Here is a 7,746-nt window from a genome sequence, read left to right as displayed (position 1 = left end):
CGGGAGATACAAAACATCTTGGCCAACATGGTGAAACCCTGTCCCTACTAAAAAAATACAAAAATTAGCCGGGCGTGGTGGCGTGCCCCTGTAGTTCCGGTTACTCTGGAGGCTGAGGCAGGAGAATCGCTTGAACCCGGGAGGCGGGGTTGCAGTGAGTCGAGATCCCGCCACTGCACTCCAGCCTGGGCGACAAGAGCGAGACCCCGTCTCAAAAAAAAAAAAAAATTTTTTTTTTCTTAGTGGCTCTACTCGACCACCATACAGCAAGGAATCGCTTTCTCACGGAAAATACGTCTCCTAACATGTGAGCTGACCACTGACTTTACTCATCTGGGCTACATATTTTTAAGAATGGAAGATGGCGGTATTAAACGTCAGTAAAAAATGCAGACTGCTTTTAATCCACAAAGGATTTTTCAGCTAATAACCAAATAGATCAACTGTTAAACAGGCAAAACTTTTCAGTTTGGCCACTAGAGGTCTCTTTGTGCATGTCTGATGTTCAACTTTGCACATAAAGGTTTCACTTCACGTTCTGTTTACCAGAATTAAAATCTACAAAGCTTTGGACTCTACTTTTCCCTCACTGAAAATTCCTGGTGGTCAAATTTTGAGTTCTAGAAGGTAGATGTAGTTTTCATACTAATTTCATAAATTAATCGTTGCACTACCATGTATTGGTACTTTTCTGGAAAAGATCGTAAAGGATGCAAATATATTTTCAGTTCCCTGGGAGACATTTTATACGGGGAAATATTCTTATTCATGCATTGTATTCACTTACAACCAGGCACAGTGAATATTATTAAGTATTCATAAACCAGATGAACGACTCCATGCCCAGTATTTGAAAAATGAGCTAGGTTTTCTACCATGGCCATATGTCAGCAATCCCATCCTAAAAAGTGAAGGGCTAAGAACCCTTCTTATTGAAATCTGTTTGTTCAAAGTAATGTCCGTCTTCCCTAGTTATGAGACTTCGCAATTTCTTTGACTTTCACGGTAAGAGATTTATCATGTAAGGAATTTCTGTATATAATCTTCAGAAGAGAAATTTTTTAAAAAATATTTTTTCCTCCATGACTCTGGCCCTGAGAACTGTGTTAGGTTGCTGTCTTTTTTTTGTTTTGTTTTGTTTTGTTTTTTGTTTTGTTTTTTTTTTTTTTTTTTTTTTTTTTGAGACGGAGTCTCCCTCTGCCGCCCAGACTGGAGTGCAGTGGCCGGATCTCAGCTCACTGCAAGCCCCGCCTCCTGGGTTTACGCCATTCTCCTGCCTCAGCCTCCCGAGTAGCTGGGACTACAGGAGCCCGCCACGTCGCCCGGCTAGTTTTTTGTATTTTTTAGTAGAGACGGGGTTTCACCGTGTTAGCCAGGATGGTCTCGATCTCCTGACCTCGTGATCCACCCGTCTCGGCCTCCCAAAGTGCTGGGATTACAGGCTTGAGCCACCGCGCCCGCCCTAGATTGCTGTCTTAATGAGTTCCTCGCTCATTTTCTATGGCGAAGAGTAATCATCGTCTAAACCTCAGAAGATGTTAGATACTGAAAATGTAAACTATTATTTTTAATGGCCATTTTCCTACATATGCCACCAGATCAAATATTACTAACTGTATTTTGTAATGCTTTTCAGGAAAAGACTATGCATCTACTTCACATAACTCCAATTTTAAACTCTTGGTGTCAGCATAGCTATTAGAAACAGGCTAATATAAGATCCCTGGGGACAATTTACTAGCTTCTCCTCAAGGGAGAAACCCAGGTGCCAGCTGAAGGCAACAGTTTATCAACAAAGCAAGGAAGACACAGGAGGAAGAAAACGAAGAATGGAAGTAGAAAGGCTCATAGAAAAAAAAAAGATTAATTTAATCCCTCTTTCCTGGAGATAGAATTAAGCTAGACTTGGTGGCCCGCTTTGGCCATCTGTGTTTTAAAATGGCATATCACAAATAAAAAGTATGCTTTTACTGATAGCTTTAACCTGTGGTACTACTTAAAGCATACGTTTAAAAATATTTAATTATTAATAGTAATGGGAATATTTATTTATTTATTTATTTATTTATTTTTGAGACGTAGTCTGGCCCAGGCTGGAGTGAAGTGGCACCATCTTGGCTCACTGCAAGCTCCGCCTCCGGGTTCACACCATTCTCCTGCCTCAGCCTCCTGAGTAGCTGGGACTACAGGCGCCCGCCACCACGCCCGACTAATTTTTTGTATTTTTAGTAGAGATGGGGTTTCACCGTCTTAGCCAGGATGGTCTCGATTTCCTGACCTCGTGATCCGCCTGCCTCGGCCTCCCAAAGTGCTGGGATTACAGGCGTGAGCCACCGCGCCCGGCCAAAACTGACAATTCTCAGTATCACCCTTAGTATTATTAACCGGGTTACGTTTAAAAAAAAAAAAAAAAACTAGTTCATAATTAGTGCCCTTTTAAATAACTGATCTGTAGGAATCTTTTAATCTCCTTAAGTGATAAAGAGAACAGACATCTAATTTCTTGTAATAGTACCAAAGACATCCAGCACTATAACGTCTACAGAGAGTATGACGTCTAGCGGTAAAACGGCTTTATTCTCAGAACAGAGAGTATCGGTTTCCTCATATGCTTGCTGCCTGTGTTTCCTTTTTACGTTCCCGTCTCTGTGCTGTAACCTTCTAAATCCTTATCACCAGGCCCCAGGAAATATCACCTGGTCGGCACACTCCTGCAGGGCTAGAGCACTGTGCACACACTTAACCTTCCATTGTTTTCCATACGTTTCCTAGGATGCGGGGGGCTAAAGGATGACGGAGAGTTGCCTCCCGGTTCCTCCTCTCGTTCTTATCTGGGCCGTGTAGGACAAATGTACCTCATGTCCCTCGATGCGAAGGTCTGGCCGCTAGCAGCCGCGGCCCCCGGCACGTGACGGTCACGGAGCCTTCGCGGTCTCCCGCGGCTGGGGGGCACCCGGGGATGCGGCCGGCGCTGACGTCGTCCTCCCGGTTACCCACAAGCCTCCGGGTCGCAGCCGGGCAGGAAGAGGCGCGCGGGGCCGGCGCCTGCCGGGGAGGTCGGGGCGCTCCCTCAGCGAGCCGGCGCCGCCGGCCCGGCCTCCTACTGCTTGCAACCGGGGAAGGCGGACCCTCTGACAATTCAGCCGGGGCTGAGAGGGAGACCGACGCCAAGGCGGTCTTGCATCGCCCCCGGCTTTCCAGATGCAGACCCTCCTGGAATGGGAGCCCTTCCCTGACAGCTGTAGGACTGGAGACTGCCGAGGGGTCGCCTGGACTGCCCCGCCCTCGCGCGGTCACCCACCGGGGACTGTGCGACGGTCGCTCCTAACCCCAGAAGCTAGAGAGCCGAGTCACTCTGAGGAGCGCCATATGGCGCTAGTTGCGCGCTGTTCTTTAATCAGCCACACTGAACGCGCCGAGCCCTGTTTTACCTCCCGGGCCCCACCTTTCCACGCCTCCTCCGGCTTCCCGGGGTGTTTTGTGTGTCATTCTCCCACGTACCGTCCCTCGACCCTCTTGCCCAGTCTCCCTAGTCTTCCAGACGCTAGCGGCCGCGGGCGTTCCTGGTTCGCGCTCCCGCCCCCTCCGCCCCGCTGACTCGCGGCTTCCTCCGGAGCCCCAGCGTCCCGAACCCGGGACTGCATTTCCCGGCAGGCGCCGCGGCCCGCGGCCAATGAGGGGCTGAGGATTTGGCGGCGGCGGCGCCCCGAGAGTCGGGGTGGGGGGGCTTTGTGCGCTGCGGCGGCGGGAGCGGCGGCGGCGGCCAGCACTGAGGCGGAGGCCGAGGGTACTGTGCACAGGTCGCCGCGGAGAGGCGTGCGAATTCCGAGCCGAGCTCCGAGGACCCTGCTGCCCTGGCCGGGCCGCCAGCCGTAGGCTCCTCTCTGGCAGCAGCGGCGGCGCGGCGACCCGGTCCCTCGGCCTCCCCTTCCCTCCCCACCTCCCGAGCCTTCGTCTGCCCGCAGCACGCCCGGCCCGGCCCGGCCGTGGCCCTCCTCGGTGCCGGCCGCCATGGCAGAGGCGTCCGGCGCGGGGAAAATCTAGCCCGGGGATTTCATGCGGCCTAGCTCGGTTCCGCCTCCTCCCCGCGCGGCCCCGGCGGCTGCCCGCAGCCCAGCCCCACTCCGGGCCTCCGTGTCTCTCCTGTGATCGCACTGACACGGCCGGGGGGTTAGAATGGAACAAACTGAAGGTAAAGTGCGTGTGCGTGTGTGTATGTGTGTGTGTGTGCGCGCGCGCGTGTAGTGCTAGGAAGGGCTGAGGAGGAAACGACGGGGAGGGGGCGACCTAGGGATGGGGCGCCAGACCCCAGGAGGAATGGAAGGGGAAGCGGGTAGCCTGAAAGGGCTCCAGGGGGGTCCTGACGGAGGAGCAGATGGCAAGGTGGGGGGTGTGGAGGGAATTGGGGGGTGGGGCAGGGGAGGTAGGAGTGGGATCGGAGTCGGAGTGGCGCTGAGCTGGGAATTGGGAGAAGTGGGATGGGGGCGGGGATAAGGATGGGATCGGGGAGGGGCAGGGAAAGGGGAGAAGAGTTGCATGGAGATTAGAGACCTGGGTGGACTGATAAATAGGGAGGTTTGGGGATGGAGTGTGGGAACCAAAAGAGTCTGGGAGAAGGGGATAAATTAGCTGGAGAAATGGGGCATTTTATGAGAATGAAGGGAGAAATGAGGAATGGAAGTGAAGGAAAAGGTGGATTAGGGAAAGGGATGAGGCAGGCTGCAATAGGAGGATGGGAAATAGACGCAGGAAACTGAAAGACAGGATTGGGCTAGGGAAGGAAATTAACTGAATGATGACAGGAATGAGAACGATCGACTTAGCGTCAGAGTGGGAGGAAAAGAAGGGGATGGAGGTCGTTAAAGTGTTAGGAAGGGAGGCCTTTTGTTCCTATATTTGTGTGTATTCTGTGCCTTTCTTTCAAGGCTAGAGAATAGAGAAGCTAGTGGTTATGGGATTGTTGTGAAATGGGGAGGTGTGGGTTTTACTGTTTTGAGGGAGGAGGCGATGTGTTTGTGTTATGGAAGAGAGGCAGGGAGAGACATGGCCATAATTTGATGGTTTTGGGGAGGAGTGAAGATTATTCCGATTTAAAGGGGGCAGGGGCAGCCATGTTTGCTGCCAGGCACTGCAGTGTAAATAAATTCCTTTTCCTCTCCGACATCAGTATGAATCTGGAAGGGGCCAGTTCAGATTGTTAATCCCCTTTCTTTCTATTGATGAACTCTTTTCCCCTTACATCTTGGGTCATTTTAAATTATTCATAACCGCCAAAGGAGGTAGTGATGTTTTCCATCTTGTGTGTTTTTGCTCCTTTTCTCCCTCTCTTTACCCTCTTCCTTCTGGTTGCAAACAAGGTATGCTAATGAGCTGCAGTGTAAATTTAACCCTTTTAATCAATTTAAAACTAGATTTTTACCAGCTGAAGGAATCATTACTACGCTTACTTATCAAACATGATCATGAAGTCTTTTACGTATTGAAAATTCGTTTGTTTCAGAAGCCTCAGAAGCAGTCAACATGTTTTCTGCAATTCTTTAAGTAAACAAGGAAATTGCATCGGTTATTTTACTTGGGCCTGTGCTCTTGGCAAAGCGCTGTGTCCGGGTGAAAGGGGTAGGAAGCTCTGCTTGTGGTAGATTATCTGCTTGCTGTATTTTGAATGTTGAAAAATTAGAAATGTATGTATTTTTAAAGAGTATTTCTGATAGCTCTTGCTTATAGGTGATGAGCGTGTTAAGAGTGTTGAGTGTGTTAAGAATAGTATTTTCTTTTTTAAATAAACTCTCTTTCCCCCATCTCTTCTCTTTGCCTTCATGTAGCTAGCTCAATACAATCTCCAGATGCCAATTCAGCACAGTGCAATGATCTATGAAGTAGGCTTGCAGTTCTTAGAGTCTCATTAAGATGCCAGGGTTTTTTTTTGTTGTTGTTTTGTTTGTTCATTCGTATTTTGATTGGAACTTCAGGTGACTCCAGGAAACTACAGTAACTAATATATTCAACTGTAACTACTTGTACAATTTGAAATAATTACTATTCTAAGGTTTAAATCCTGACAAATTTACAGTACATACATTGGTGTTAAGTAGAGCCTATTTTATTTCATATCGAAAAGGATTAAATGTGTGTGTGTGACCTTTTGTTTTTATTATAGCAGTTGGAGTAATCCAAACTTTAACCTATCACATTGATATTGAAACTGTTCTCTAATGCCAAGAAGGCCTGTTAACATTGCAATATGGTGGACTCAAACCAGTTGAACTACATTTAACCTACCTAAATGGCAACATCCTCTCAGTTGTTATATAGAAACTTAGGATATATTCTTGGTTTGTTAGAAAAATGAAATTGAATGTTGTTAAAGTGGTACTTTAAGAGGATGCTTTTAGTGTAAAAGCCAGATTTACAGCTTGGAGTATTTTAAGTTGATAATATTCAGCCTGAATTTGTTTGAAATTCTGTGAGGAACAGTTGCATTTTTAAAAAAAATTCAGCATGGTTTTTCTGGAATTTATTTTTATGGCGATTTCAGTTTTATGTCTCCTACTTGATTGACATGTTATTTGTAATTAGCTGGTAAATTGTGTGCATGAGCTATCAGTACTGTAAATTTTAGGAAAGTAAGCAATCATAAAATAGAAAATTTGTGTTAGAAGCTTTCATTCTTAAAAAAAAAAAAAGAAAAGTTTATTTTTATGTATTCAGCATCCTTTAAAGATCGGGGTTCTTGCTCAGCTGTGGTAAGTATCCTGGTTCCTTGGACAGGTATTCATATACGAAGAAGCCTACTCTTGTTAAATAACACTTAAAACCAATTAATATGTCCATCAGCCCACCTGTTACCTATGATAGCTTTTTTATTTTTCTAACCCTTAAATTAACAAATGCCCTCTCTTATACTGATCAGATTGAATGAGTTTTGGATAAAGGAAACTGATTGTCTTTGAGATTGATGATTGTTGAGTGAACTGTCGAATCTGATTCTAATGACAACAGTTTCTGGAATTTATAATAATATTCATAATCCACTAATAGCTGCTCACAGTTGTTCTCACACTGTGCTATGCTGAGTGTCTGACATGCATGATTTCCTTTTATCCTCCTAACAGTTTTATGAAGTTAGTACTTTTTTTTTTTGAGCGATGGAGTCTCACTCTTGTTGTCCAGGCTGGAGTGCAATGATGCGATTTTGGTTCACTGCAACCTCCGCTTCCCAGGTTCAAATAATTATCCCGCCTTAACCTCCCAAGTAGCTGGGATTACAGGTGCAGGTCACCATGCCCGCCAACTTTTTTTTTTTTTTTTTGAGACTAAGTCTTGCTCTGTCGCCCAGGCTGGAGTGCAGTGCCATAATCTTGGCTCACTGCAAGCTCCGCCTCCCGGGTTCACGCCATTCTCCTGCCTCAGCCTCCCGAGTAGCTGGGACTGCAGGCTCCTGCCACCACGCCCCGCTAATTTTTTGTATTTTTTAGTAGAGACGGAGTTCACTGCGTTAGCCAGGATGGTGTCAATCTCCTGACCTTGTGATCCGCCGCCTCCTAAAGTCCTGGGATTACAGGTGTGAGCCACCGCGCCTGGCCAATTTTTATATATTTTTTAGTAGAGACAGGGTTTCACCATGTTGGCCAGGCTGGTCTCAAAGTCCTGACCTCGTCATCTGCCCGCCTCGGCCTCCCAAAGTGCTGGAATTACAGGCATGAGCCACCACGCCTGGCCAAGATGGAGGTTTTTTTTTTTTTTTTT

The 7,746-nt window shown here is 47.2% G+C and overlaps 2 protein-coding genes across 5 annotated transcripts in view; one reads left to right on the top strand and one right to left on the bottom strand.

Moving 5' to 3' along the window:
* Positions 1–3,591, bottom strand: part of LETM2 (leucine zipper and EF-hand containing transmembrane protein 2) — a 29,955-nt gene extending 26,364 nt beyond the window's left edge. The window contains exon 1 of one of the 4 annotated variants that reach the window (XM_017847652.1): positions 3,502–3,591. The gene's annotated coding sequence lies outside the window, so the exon portion shown is untranslated. The other 3 variants (XM_017847651.1, XM_017847650.1, XM_017847655.1) reach the window with 3 other exon arrangements.
* Positions 3,592–3,645: 54 nt separating this feature from the next.
* NSD3 (nuclear receptor binding SET domain protein 3) overlaps positions 3,646–7,746 on the top strand; it is a 72,891-nt gene continuing 68,790 nt past the window's right edge. Inside the window, exon 1 of the mRNA XM_017847647.1 lies at positions 3,646–4,192. The gene's annotated coding sequence lies outside the window, so the exon portion shown is untranslated. The remainder of the gene's footprint in view (positions 4,193–7,746) is intronic.

This window comes from Rhinopithecus bieti, unplaced genomic scaffold (genome assembly GCF_001698545.2).
Source record: "Rhinopithecus bieti isolate Rb0 unplaced genomic scaffold, ASM169854v2 scaffold_29855, whole genome shotgun sequence".
Classification (NCBI taxonomy): Eukaryota; Metazoa; Chordata; class Mammalia; order Primates; family Cercopithecidae; genus Rhinopithecus; species Rhinopithecus bieti.
The sequence above is the reverse complement of the archived record's forward strand: the minus strand, read 5'-3'. Positions and strand labels throughout refer to the sequence as shown.